This window comes from Ctenopharyngodon idella, chromosome 22 (assembly GCF_019924925.1).
Source record: "Ctenopharyngodon idella isolate HZGC_01 chromosome 22, HZGC01, whole genome shotgun sequence".
NCBI classification, from domain to species: Eukaryota; Metazoa; Chordata; class Actinopteri; order Cypriniformes; family Xenocyprididae; genus Ctenopharyngodon; species Ctenopharyngodon idella.
The window spans coordinates 19,689,026-19,703,416 of record NC_067241.1 but is presented as its reverse complement, the minus strand read 5'-3'; the positions used below and the strand labels follow the sequence as shown (position 1 = coordinate 19,703,416).

The 14,391-nt window shown below is 35.8% G+C and overlaps 1 long non-coding RNA gene across 1 annotated transcript in view; it reads left to right on the top strand.

Annotated features, from left to right (window-relative positions):
- The first annotated feature begins 395 nt into the window (after window positions 1-395).
- The window catches only part of LOC127504827 (uncharacterized), a 102,663-nt gene continuing 88,667 nt past the window's right edge, over window positions 396-14,391 (top strand). Inside the window, exons 1-2 of the long non-coding RNA XR_007927456.1 lie at window positions 396-812; window positions 2,633-2,693. This is a non-coding gene — a long non-coding RNA (uncharacterized LOC127504827). The remainder of the gene's footprint in view (window positions 813-2,632; window positions 2,694-14,391) is intronic.

Here is a 14,391-nt window from a genome sequence, read left to right as displayed (position 1 = left end):
CAGGGCACATCACAAAACTGCTAATTAGCAATAATCTGTTTGTCAATAATTCACAAGAGTGCAGAATTTAGATAAGGAGAAGTTCAGGTTTGAAATACATTATCACAGCTCTTTTTTCCTCCTTGAGGGTTTTTTGTTGTATAACCTTCATGATTATTATGTATTATGCAAAAAAATAGCTTCAATAAAAATGTGATTAAAGGTCATTTTCAATTTTGTACAATGTCTGCATGTTTAAAAATCTAACGTTTACAAAAAAACATGATATAATCAAATGAAATTACATGTCTTTTTAGTTCTTGTTCAAAGGTAAAACAGTGCACTGAAACATTCAAAATGACTTGTAATGGTAAATATAGCTAATACAGCAGAGGAGAGCATATTTTTCTTAGACAGAAGAGATTTTAGGATTAGCATCAGGTTTATGAATTCAGAAGAATGTCATATGAATGAACTGAATAAAAAGTCCCATATCATTCAATGCAGTGCAGCTCAGATCAATACCACAGTGCAGTGACAGAGGCGGATATGTGGAATCCGCTCCGTGTTTTCCACCTCACTTAGTGTGCTAACTGAGATATTCAATTAAGGATTCCTCTTCCCACTCTGAAGCGGCTCTCCAGGGCAGATCTTCCGAGCGACCCGCCCTATGTTAGAAATAGGAAAATCCAATAATAACAACACAAGAAAAAAAAAAAAAAATGAAAAAAATGAGGCAACTTTGATCACGCATGCTCCCTTGTAATCCACCTTATGCACAACATTTGTTCTAAGTTGGAAAGTCGCGGAAAAGCCAGGAAGTAACGTTACAGGTAAGACTTTTGTTTTTGGATGAGCTACATCTCACTAGTCAAATGTAACTATCTATTTATGACTCCAGTGAGTTTAATATGATCGGATGTTTGTGATAGAATAGATCGCTTGTGTGTAATTCAGTGAGCGCGTTTATAATAGTCCAAAAAGCTTATGTTTTGAACAGAACGCGTCACTTAGTGCAGAACGTGAGAACTGAAACTCTGCGCACCTACAGTCACCTACATGCGGGACAGACGCGGACCGGTTCAGGAAAACCCTGCGGTGTTTTGTAAACGTTAGTCTAAAAGTAGTTCACAACTTTTTGATCGCCTCCGATAACGTGTGACTTGTCTTTCCTTACCTGTCCGCTCGATCTACAGCTATTAATGCTTTAGAAATGCATCTCTCGTGTCTCTGCACACAAACCGTATAATACAGATATGTACAGTAAGTCGTAGTGCTTTTTTTTCCTTTGATGTCATTCTAGGTAATATGAATATCAGTGTAAGGCGAATGACAGTTTGACATTGGAGGTTTTATGAAAGCTTTAAATACCCACAGCTTGATCGGGCACCTAACAGGTGTAAGACACGCGAGTGCAAAGTGAAAGCATGGTGAAGAAGTACCTATGTACGTGTGTTTGTATACAGGATTTCTGTCAGTGCTTTTTCGTGCCACCTCGCATTTTTTTTGTGTGATGTATTTGGGTTATGTAAATCTACAATAAAGTGATAAATAATGCCAGGGTTTATAGTCCATTTAGTTTTCCTGAAACTGATAGTACTGTATGAACTGTTGTTACCTCCATACATAGGCGAACGTAACTTTTTAATTTAGCACACTCTAACTTATAGTGTAACTTTTGCTTTTGGTGAAACTTTTGATTAATCTGGAGAAAAAAACAAAAAACTAACTTTTTGTTTTGGTTTCAAATCTTAATTGGTTGCATTTGCATCACGAAACGACACGTTTGGAAGCTTGTCATATATTGTCATATACATATATATATATATATATGACAAGCTTCCAAACGTGTCGTTTGGAATATATATATATATATATATATATATATAATGTATGTATTAAGTCATTATAATGCTCTCAGTTCCATACTCTTAATCATAAATGAATTGTTAGATATTATTTTTATTCTGAGCAATATGTTGCATTGCATCTTATGAAGTCAACAGGTCACTAGAGGACAGCAGTAAGGTAGAAGGTCACTTGCTTTCTGTTTCAACTGTTTATTCAGTTTGTCTCTGACATTGGTCAAAATGAACTTCTTATAACACTACACTGATCATGTTACACTATTGTTTAAATTACTATAGCAATAACAATAACTATATGTAATATAAAGCATCTCCACAATAATTGTGCATTAAGTACATAATTAGTTTTACTCAGCTTTTTAAATGCACAGTTGAATGAAGACTAATTTAATGTGTGTTATTTATTCAAAGAAACACTATCACTATATCATTATTATACAGTATTTCAAAATTATTTGCAACCCTTTTGGATTCACTGACTAATATTACAGTTAGTGTCATGTAACTTTTTTTTGTGGTGTTAGTTTGCAAGGTAAAAGGCATTTCCTTTTATTGTGTGTGTTTGTGTTGTGTCTGAAAGCAATAGCGTGTAAAAAGATCACTGCCACTTTAAACCCCAGAGTTTGCATATTCTCGCTGGATCTTTCTGCTTTGCTAATTATTGTGTTGTTTTCTGAGCAAATATGTCATATCCATGGCGACCAGGCAGGTTTATTGTCTTTCTCATGCAATGGTTCACATAAGTAATTAATTACTCTCTTTTCTTTCTCCCTCCCTGTCTCCAGTAAGCCAATCAGTTGAGGGGAAGCATCTCGTGTTTAAAATGCCTGTGATATCCAAGAGAAGGTAAACAGAAACCTTAATGTTTAGAATGTAAGTGTTTTTGTGCCCTGAGCGTTTCGTGTGTGATATGTGCCCACTGTCTGTGGTGTGCGTTTGCTTATCGTACATTATGGTTTTGATTGTTATGAAAAATTATACATATTTAATAAGTAATTATGTGTGAGGACAGCCTTTTTGTGCATCTGGGTTTCATTCAAATGACGAGCCTTTGTGTCTAATCAATAGAATAATGAATGAATTCAGCGTATTATAAAAAGCCTAAAAAGTCAAATTATTAAAGCTTTTTGAAATCCTTTGAATACATTTGAAACCTTCACAGGTTGCTTGTAATTGGTTATTAATGTGGGAGTTGCTAGGGACAAGCTTCGCTTGGGGCCCCGTTCCACAGTGTTGATCTGCAATGTGTCTGTGGAATGTGGTGGCATGTGGCTCGTGCCCGGAGACGCGCTTCCATCTGGACAGCCATCCAGCTCGAACCGTCAGAGCAGTTTTACAGGTGTTGATCAGTCTCGGGGTCCATCTGCCTTGAATATTCCCTTCCTCACCTCTCCATCTCTATCTCTGCTGTTTGTACTTTAAGAGGTTGCATTTGATTTGCTCTAAAGTACTGAAAGTTCATAAATGTTGGTTTTAATAAATAATGCTTGCTACCAGTGTTGGGGAAAGTTACTAAAAGTGATGCATTACAATATTGCGTTACTCCCTAAAAAAAAAATAACTAAATGCATTACTTTTTATGGAAAGTAATGCGTTATGTTACTTTTGTGTTCCGTTTTCTCATCTGGGCTGCTGTTTGTTTTTATAACAACAAAAAAAGTTCTATTTTTGGCAAATGTAAAGGCCCTTTCACACCAAATGTTGAAGGAAATGCAAATTCACGCCTGTACAGTAAACAAACAAACAGCTTTGCCATTCTGGAATACAGAAGAATAGGACGCAGGAGAAGTAAATGAATAAATGTATGCATACATTTAGTCTAGAACTAGCCTAGAATAACCACCATGTTTGGCCTCTGCACTTAGGCCATGTGTCCACCAAAGTGTTTTTTCCAGCGGCTAGTGTACTTTTCCAATTGTTTTCAATGGGAGCGCCACATTTTTTTTAAGCATCTTTAGCACCTTTTTCACGCTCAAGCGCTGAGCGCTCGGTGTTTTTTACTAGTCGCCTCGAGTTGAAGAATGTTCAACTTTGAGTAAAACGCTGTGTTCATCAATGTCACTTTTTAGCCAGTCGTCCAATCAGTGTGGAGGAGAGGCGGGACAAATACAACGCCAACCGACTGTCAGAACATTCTTGCTGTACAACGACATCAACAAGCAGAGAACAGAACAAAATGGATGAGAAATTAATATTGCTGGTCTCAGAACATACATAGCAAGTACTCTACATTGCGTCAACATTTTAAGTCTGAAACAAATGATCTGCCAAATCCAGTTACAAGTAACAGTGCCGCGGATATTCCATATCATTGCAACAAAACAATCTTAACTTAAAAAAAAAAAAAAAAAATGCTGCGATGCCGAAACGCTCTCAGATAGGCGTTTTCAGCAGAGCGCTTAGCATTTTCAGCTGGCTAAACACTCTTTGGTGGACACGTGACCTTACTTCCAATTTCTCTCAACATGGAGAAGTGTCAGTCTATAAATGGGAAACTTGCATTACTTATTTAAAAAAGTAACTCAGATATTTTGTTGTAAATTTAAAAGTAATTTGTTACTTTACTAGTTACATGAAAAAAGTAATCTGATAATGTAACGTGTCACTTGTAATGCTTTACCCCCTTTTCATTTTTGTGATGTTTCTTTAACTTGCTTCAGTCAAAATCAAGAATATATTTGAGGTTTCGTTGATTTACTGCAAGTGTCAAGGAGCTGGTGCTACCTAAGACCTGTTTTCTTTGTTGCTCTGACCTTGGCTTTGAACCCGTAACCCTTGTGTTCAAATGTACATTCATGATTCTGTGCTATGCTTGACAGCTCTCGAGATGTAATGCAATTGCTTTTTTTTTTTTTTTTTACACCACCACTTTGTAAATTGCTCGCTGTAATGATTTGGTATGTGTATTCACACTATTGTGAACCTTGTAAAATCTTCCGTTCTCAACATGCAGGCGTGCATAGGCCACATGTTTGTTTAATAGTCATTATTATTTTTGTTTTAGTGCACTGGAAATGTCCTCTTTGCATGCTTGATCAACCAGTGGGGAAATCTAATATAATTGAGGTTCAAGGTGAATTGCATCCTGAGCATTTCCCCTTGACAGAAAGAGCATGCATATACTTGAGCAAAAATAAACAAATCACACTGACAACAGTAATATAGGCTTGATTTTGAAGGCATGGAATAAGTATCGATTTAAGCCTTCACTTCATAGATGAAAATGGCCTTTTTGGTAATTTGTCCTGGGTCCTTTCAATGCAGGAGGAGGCGAGCGAGAGAAACGGTTCGGGGGTGGGGGGTGAGTAAGTGAGAGAGATCTAGAGAGAGAAAGAGAGCTAACAAGACAGAGAAAGGGACATACTGCCCCTTTCCGAGCTCATTATCATTCTTAATAAGTCTTAAGGAAAGAAGGAGCAGTGAGTGTAAATGCAAGGTAATCCTAACACTGGCCAAGGTTACTGGGGACAAAGGCACATGCACACCCCTCCCTGCTGGTTGCACTGGGACACAGAACCAGCCGTACCCCCAGCAGCGGTTACAGAGCCCTGCTAACTTGGGCTTCAGGTGTGAACCATTAAAGGAACTAAAAAATATTTATAAAAATATTATTATATTATATTATATTATATTATATTATATTATATTATATTATATTATATTATATTATATTATATTATATTATATTATATTATATTATATGGTTTAATTACACTGAATCATCCTGACTACATTAGGTTATATAAGTGATGTTAATGTACGTGCAAACTTTGATAATATTGCAATCAGGGTCAGAACTAAAAATACAACCAAAAGTGACAAAAATGCCACAGAAATGTATATTTGTAATATTCAGCATTTTTAAAAAATATATTCTAGTTAATTACTCTAATGTATTTTAATTAATTGATTAAGGCATTTTACCTTAAATTATGGCACTTGCAGTGTTTTATTTGGTTAAAAAGTGGCTTTATAAATGTAATTATTTTATTTATACAAATATTGAAACTTTATCAATAAGGTATTTTCTGATGCTGATTGCAATCCAACATATATGGGTGATTAATTATTGAAATATATAAATTATATTATATATAATAATTATATTATATATAATATAATATTATATATAATATATTATTATTATATATTATTATATATAATTATATTATAATTATATACATTTTATATATATATATATTGAAATTGTTCCAAATCTCAAATATGCACCTTTTGATTAAATATTATTCAGATCATGTTGAATTAATGTTTTATTTCATATAAGAGCATGTTGTTAATGCTGCACTCCGCAGTATTAAACCAGCACTTATGTTTGCAGTGTGTACTTGTTTGCTGTCAGGTATTTATTACAGTTCTGAGAGGATTAAATGATTGCATGGACAAAGCTGTGTTTAGCTTACTGGCGAGTTTAGTGCATCATCTGGCTGTCTTGTTTTGAATGCTCCTGGTTTGGAGGTCTCACTGATCTATTTGTAGGCCTATTTCATGCCCTTGGAATATTATACACATCATGCAGTGCATAAATATCATAATGAATAGTATAAAAGCAGGTTTTGATTCACAGTGTGAATATGCAGCAGCTAAATGAACAAATGCAACACAGTCAGATCTGTTAACCAGAGCTGCTGGCCTTTGTCTGTCTCTCAGTCATGTTATCCCAGCTTCCCTCTGTCACTTAAAGATGATTTACCCCCAAACAGATGTTCTGAGTCTCACCGTTTGTTCTATTTTCTGCCCTTTGAAAGGTTATGAATGAAATGCAAAGCCTCAGCAGCGGTGCCCTCGGCCCGTAATTGTTTGTGCCACTGTTATTTTCTGGCTCAGAGATGGAAAATGTTGAGAAAGCAGAGCGCTGAACCTCTGGGAGCGCCTCGGCTTCGCACCGGTTGGCGAAACGGCATCGGTCCAGTCCTGTTAGAGCTTCTTTCCTGTTCCAGCGCTCCCTGTAGTCTCAACCCCTCCCCGGTCCTGGTTGGGGTTTGTATGGCAACCTGCTCTCATCGCCCCCTGGGGCAGCCTGGGAGGCAGAGAGCCATCGCCATGGTGATCAGAGCACAGAACCTCCGCAAAGCAGTCCATTGTGACTGGTGCGCGTTGAGGTGAGAGGAACAAAATGTCACAGCAACAGGTTTTTTTCTTTTTGTTGTTTTTGCCTTTAATGCCCATAGGGGTTTGTTTAGCCTTTGATTCATCTGTGCTGCCGTCTGCTAAACGAGTTGTTTGTGATATCTGTTAATTGCCTCTTTTAAGTCATCCGTTTTGGAGCACGGTAGAAGGCAACGGGAGGAAGTGAAAACAAATAAAAACTGAGTTTGAGTTCAGCAATCTAGAGGGATGATAGAAGTGTATTATCATGAGATGGATGTTAGAATAATTTTTTTTTTTTTTTTGCAAAACTTTTTTTTTATTGTATATGTTTTTTTTTTTTTGTCTCAGTCAATAAAAATATCCTCAAGTATTCAGGGGTATTAGTCTAGTATGAATCTTAGATAATAAGTGAATTCCCTGCGCTTAGAGTGAGATTCTAGTAAAACTACAGGTTGATTAATTTTACTTGAACTCCCCACTTTAATCTTCTTCTGAATGGGTGTTGAAAAAAGTCTTTTTTTTCTTTTCTTTTTGCACTGAGCATATGAGATCGGTTGTTCTCCACTAGGGGCAGCAAGAACAAATTAAATCCTGCTTTAGGCTGATGCTGAGAGCCCCTCGCAGAACAGTAAAGACTTTCAATTACTGAAGAGAAAAAAGCTCAAACTTATTTTGTAAAAACCTGAAGTACCGCTGAGATTTACCTCAAGCTGAACTGATCCAACACTTATGCAAAATACAATGTAAATCTCTTCTTATTTAAAGGGATAGTTTGCCAAAAATGAAACCTCTGTCATCATTTACACCTTATTATCAAGTAATTAAATTTGGAACGACGTGAGGGTGAGTAAATGATGACAGAAGTTTCATTTTTGGGTGAAATAACCCTTTGATACTGATTTTTGCAGGGGTATGAAATACTGGAGGTTGTGGCTCACTTTGTGACCCAAAGAAATAGAAAACATGCAGTATAACCTAACATATTTCTGTGTAGTATTTAAAAAAAAAAAAAAAAAAGTATTTAAAAAAATCTTAGCACCAAAATAGCAAAAAAATCTCTTTTTGTTTTTCATTAAAAAACCCGGGTGAGGGTGAGTAAATAATAACAGGTATTAATAGTGGATGTAGTAATAATATCTATCTATCTATCTATCTATCTATCTATCTATCTATCTATCTATCTATCTATCTATCTATCTATCATCTATCATCTGTCTGTCTATAATTACTGAAGAGAAAAAATAACTGATATTGATACTAAGATGATAATAAGACTTATGCAAAGTACAATGTAAATGTCTTCTTATTTAAAGTGATAGTTTGCCAAAAATGAAACCTCAGTCATCAAATACTCATTATTTACATGTAATTAAGCTTAGAACAATGTGAGGGTGAGTAAATGATGACAGAAGTATATATGCACTGTGTTTCAAATTGTTATGCAAGTGACATATCAGTAGGATTTCAGTTCAATAAACATTCAGATTTGAGTTTTTTCTAAGTAAGTGTTTGTTTGTTTATTTATCCATGTCTTTTTAGATAACTGCTATCAATCTCAGACAAAATAATTTGCCAGGTCTACTTAGGTAAATGGAAACTCTACTTAAAGATGTTGTTCCACATTATTAAGCAAGTCACAGTTCTCATGCAGTGTGGGGAGGAAGAAAGATCTTTCTGAAGATGAAAAGCATGAAAACTGTAAACACTTCTAAACCCACTGTAAATGTTTCTCTTTGTGAGGTTTGGTTAGTGGTCGCTAAAATGCATCTTTACGCACAACTGCCAGCCTGCATGAAGAGCTTCTTGAGACTCCAGAGACTCCAGCAGCTTCAAATACCTGTTTGCTGCTCAACACTGGCTTTTTTATAGCTGCCATTTTAATACAATTAACTTGTTTGACAGGAACTTTCATTAACAAGCCTTTATCTGACAGAGTTCTGCTATGCTCTAAATCACTCACAAATCTTATGATAGTTCAATAATCTGCATTCACTTTTCACACAATATTAGTTGTTTTCATGCCTTTTGCACAACATTGCACCATTTCATGCTTTTCATCTTCAGAAAGATCTTTCTTCCTCCCCACACTGCATGAGAACTGTGACTTGCTTAATAATGTGGAACAACATCTTTAAGTAGAGTTTCCATTTACCTAAGTAGACCTGACAAATTATTTTGTCTGAGATTGATGCCAGTTATCTAAAAAGATGTGGATAAATAAACAAACAAACACTTTCTTAGAAACACTAAAATCTGAATGTTTATTGTACTGAAATTCTACTGATATGTCACTTGCATAATAATTTGAAACACACTGTATATATATATATATATATAATTTTTATTTCTTTATATTTTTGGGTTGTTGCACTTAAAATAACTCGGAATGACTCAGAAATATGATGGGCACGTGCTCTAAGCGCTTCTGCACTCTTGTTAAAGAAGATGTTTCTTCATCTTCCTCTGTGGTGTTGTTTATCATTTGCTGTTTGGCTTTTAGTTTATGTTAATTGATGCACGTGCAGTAGCAGACATACGGTGCGGTGTGACAGGCGGGGCGGGAAGGCCGTGGCCGAGGGACAGGTCAGAGAAAGGGGCTGCAATCAGCGCGTCTGAGCTGGAGGAAGGCGCCTGTTTCTCCTCTTGTAACCTCGAGGAGGATGTGGGTTGCATTCTGTGACAGGTTCAGTGTTGAGTCTGGCCTCTGGGGTGGGAAGGGACTGCTGCTGAGAGGGTGCGGAGGGGCTCAAAAGGCTACTACTGACTTGTGCTGCACTGAGCCAAAGACTTACTCTCTTATTCTCCTGTTGCATTTGTTGCCATTTATCATGTACACCAAAAACATTTAATTGAACTTTTTTTCTATTGTGGACAGTGGTTCTATACACTAGAAATGAGTTTTCTTAACATTAAACTAACTGTCTATTATTATTTCTACCATGACAAAGGCTACTAGCCGAAACGTTGGTGAATAAACAAGCCTATATGCTTCAGTGAGTGTGCAGTTGTTTCCATTTAACTAGACTATTATTATTTCTTAACATTAAACTAAACTTATCTATTGAATCTCTTGCAGTTAATTACTAATTGGCATTAGCTCACTTTAGCATACTCAAGTTTAAAATAGCTATCTGAAGTTTTTTTAAAGTTGCAACGAGGCGACAGATCTTCTGTGTTGTGATGTACATCTGATTGAACATTTTCGTTACTTGAAATAAAATAAAATCTTAAAGGTACACTATGTCACTTTTGGCCCAATAGAAGTAAAAAAAAAAAAAAAAAACTGCATGCATTTTGTGGAAGAACATTGTTTTGGCTGTGCTTCAGCTCTGCATGACTGTGCGAATGAATATGACCCTTCATAATAGATAATGCTTCACAATGAACTACATATGGCAGTTTATCTGTTCAATAAAATACTTTACCCACCTGTTGAGTAATAAAAATGCCATTTCAAACATTTCATAACATTTCAAAGCCCCCAGTTCTCGCCATCTCAAAAAAAGCCAAGCCAATGTTGATTCTTGTTTTATTACGGGCTCTGTCACATTCTTTTTTTGCTTGCAGACTCTCCTCAGTTTGGCGTTTTTTTAAAACAGGTGATTCCCCGAAGTTTCGAGATTTAGCATGCTCCTTGTCAACCTTTCTCGCTCATTGTGACAACTAACCTATGGCATGTCAAAGTAGCCGGAGCAACATTTCTCTATTTGATGTGACGTGTAAGCAATTTATTGTAAAAACTATCCCACTAGGTCTAAATTATAAATACTTATAATAGGCTTACCATAGTGAATCAGGGTAAAAGAGAAAACACATTTTGGAAGAAGGATTGATGATGTATTGACTCATTATTTAATGAGTCAATGAGGCTAATGCAACATTTCTCATTATTATTTACTTTAAATAGATATAGGCTACAAAAATAACTAAAACTGAAATAAAGCTTAATAAAAACTATATTGACAAACTAAAAACAAAATTACAAACTAATAAAAATGACAAAAATACAACAAAATTACTAAAAGCTTACTAAAATTGAAATGAAAACAGAACATTTTAAGAATAATATTAATAATAACTATGATAGAATCTCTATGAGGGCGGGGACTTCATTATGTGCATCAGTTGTTGATTAGACGAAGACAGATTGTAAGAAAGGGGCGGGGTTTAAGCAGACTAAATGATTGGAGAAATCCAGCATACATCACCAGAGAGACGTTTGTTAAAAGATTGAGTTATGATATTTTAATTAAAAATTTACAAGGTCATTTTTAAAAAAAATGAAACATAGGCATGCATGAATTTTTTTATTTTTTATTATTTGACAAAGTATCGTGGAAAAGAAATATGTGAATGTTATTGTCACGGGTTGCTTGTAGTAAAATCCAAATCACGCGAGATGCATGACGCAGAATGAACGATATAAACGATATATTTAATAAACAGAGAGCAAGAATCCTATAACATAACGTTAACACAAGACCATGAACTGAGGAAGACTCGAGGCTTAAATACACAGAGGAAGATAATCAACAGAACAGGGAACAGGTGTGGACTAATTAGAAACCACTGACAACGAATAAACGACTAGAAATGGTGACAATGAAAAATAAAACAGAAAACAGTGACTGAGTGATCTGAACATGATGGCCAACATAGGGCGACCCGCTCCATGTCAGATAAAACATTGAATTAAAATAAATAATAATAAAAACAACAATTAAATAATACATTAATTTAAATATTACTGTATTCAAATATATAAAAGTGTATTTCTTCACATAGTTTTTTTGTCTTTCCTTTTCTTTTCCACATGTTTTTGTTATAAAGACACAATGATTTTAAAGCTTCTTCTTTCTCAAAAGAGAAAGTGGAGTGTCAGCACTGACGTCTCTGTTTTACTCTCACCTTCAGCGATTGGATACTTGGCCTCTTATGTTACGGAACAACCTTATTGACCGCTTATTTGTCCGCTCCTTTTTCTTCCCTGACAGAGACCTCAACGCTTGCCATCTCAATCAGCTTTTGTGGTAATTCCTCTTCAGAATTCCACTTGGCTGTCTAAGTAAATAAATTTTTTAGCGTTTATTAGTACGCCGTGTTGCCAGAAGGAATTCCTCCCTTCTCCTATAGCCACTCCAGTAATTAGCAAATTGATTAGGAGAACTTCAGCACACCTCCTTGGTTCTTATCTCCTCATTCTAGGACAGTATTGCAGTGCCATGGGACGGTGTAAATATTTTAAGGGGAAACCCTCAGCGAATCTCATTAATGGCTGTGGGGCTCTGCAGCTGTCTCCTGTTGAAGATCCTAGCCAATTTTCTAAACTGTGATTAAAGAAAAGTTTTGTATTATTTAAACATGCCGCGTCCTGTGGGTTTGCCGTGCCACCGAGGTCCTCCCTAAGCAATTGTGTGTATGTGTGTGTTTTTTTCTCTACTTTCTCTCCTCTACTCCCTTTAGATCGATTAGTTTTGATTCAAAGGAGCAAAGGAGCTTTGAACGTTGTGGTCATTCTGGGATGCATTTTGCAAAATGTGACAAAGACCTCTCTTTTATGTACGAATCCTAATTAAATTTTTACCCCATCCCTACGCTGCAGACGCAAAGACTTGGTAGCAATTTGGCAGCTAATCACATTGAATTTTAAATGGGACTGTTTAAAGATGGCTTTAGATGCTCTCAGGATGGCACACTAGTGCAAATTAAGTCAGAATAGCATGCTGTTTGGAGAGAGGAACAATAAAGCGAAATCCACATCACAATTGTCTTATGCACTTACGTCAACAGGCGTCTTACACTATTTGCTTTTCTCTTTTAATTAGTTGAAAGGAACACAGGTAAACAATCAGCTGTTTTTCTTTGTAAATGGAGACAGGAAAACCGCTTTTCTTTTAATTATTCTGCCTGTTACGTTATTCCATCTTGTCCTTATGATTTATGTAATTGAGGGAAAATGCACAATCTAACAAACAGTAAGGCTGCTTGATTGGTAAAAGGATTTGGCACCCTAGAAATGATTCATCACTTCTAATTTGAGAGTAAAGCCTTGCTGAAATGGCAAACTCTTGTGGAAAAGCTTGTCAACAAATGTGTTTGTGCATGAAAAAAAATCAACGAAGAAGCTGTCCTCACACATTTAGTATACATCATTAAGTTCCTTGTAGCCAATCATATTGCCCATTCACCCAGCATTCCAGAACATATTAGTGACATCTCGTTAGCAGAAAACAGATAACTGACGGAAAAATTACCAAGCAGGCTTCAATTGTTTTTTTGTTTTTTTTCAAGTGGAATGACTGGAAAGAGCAATTCTCACGAAATGGGATTTTTGTGCCTGTCTTTCAGTCTATTACATTTTGTTCAAGGGAAGCTTTTTTCTTCATAAAATGTTTGTCATTTGTCTTTCATTATTTAACTCATTGCTTTTTCACATCAACATTTTGTAAGTAGTTACAGCTGAATGAAAGAGCATTGAAGCCTTTTATATGGTACAATGAAGGTTTTTTCTATTATAATGCACTTTGTATAGAATAAAATGGATAGGTGGATTTGTTTGATCGATTTGTTTCCTAACAGTCATATTAATCTTGCATTGTTTCTGTAAAAACTGTCCCTGTAACCCTTAACTGCCTAAGCGTTACAGTATTTTTTGTGCATTATGGCCTCCTTGCACATAAAGTTTGCATTAAACTTGCATAGCAGTACATGATTATTCTCAGAAGAAACTTTTATTGCTTAAATGTTGCTCTATCAAAGCTCAGGAGACTAAAGAGGATTCTCAGCTATGTTTTGTATACGTATCAGTTTGAGCTATAAAATGAATGTGGACAGAATAATTCAGATAATTTTTGATGAGAAATTAGTTCATACTGAAATCTCTGACTTTCGATTGCAGACTTTAGTATCTTGGCAAATACGAGATCACAGAGTCACTGTTGAGATCTCTTCTAAAACCCCAGAGGAGACGCATATAAGATTACTATGGTATGGAGAAAAAATTAAGAAGCAAGAGATTTTCATTGCCGCTAGGAGAAACAATTGAGATATTAAAGATATTATCATTTTTCTTTTCCATTGGTTCAAAAATGTGACCTGTATAATATATTTTTGAAAATGAGAATGGATTGGTAAATTTAAAGTATCCATGTGCTCTCATTGCTGCTAGGAGAAACAATTGAGATCAAGGCCTGTTTCCACCTGATATTAAGATGTGTTATGGTCAATTGGATGACAAGTGGACGACGCTAAATACAGGTTTAAATGGGGTGTAAAACGTTTTGAGCTTGTCCACTTTCGATCACTTCCAGAGGTAGTCGCATTTGACCGGATTGCTTTCCTAGTGTAAATGCTCGTGTTCAAACAGCAACTAAAGACCGCCTACTCTCCGCCTACTGACCAAAAGCGTAAACGTTATGGAAGTGTGCTAGCCAGA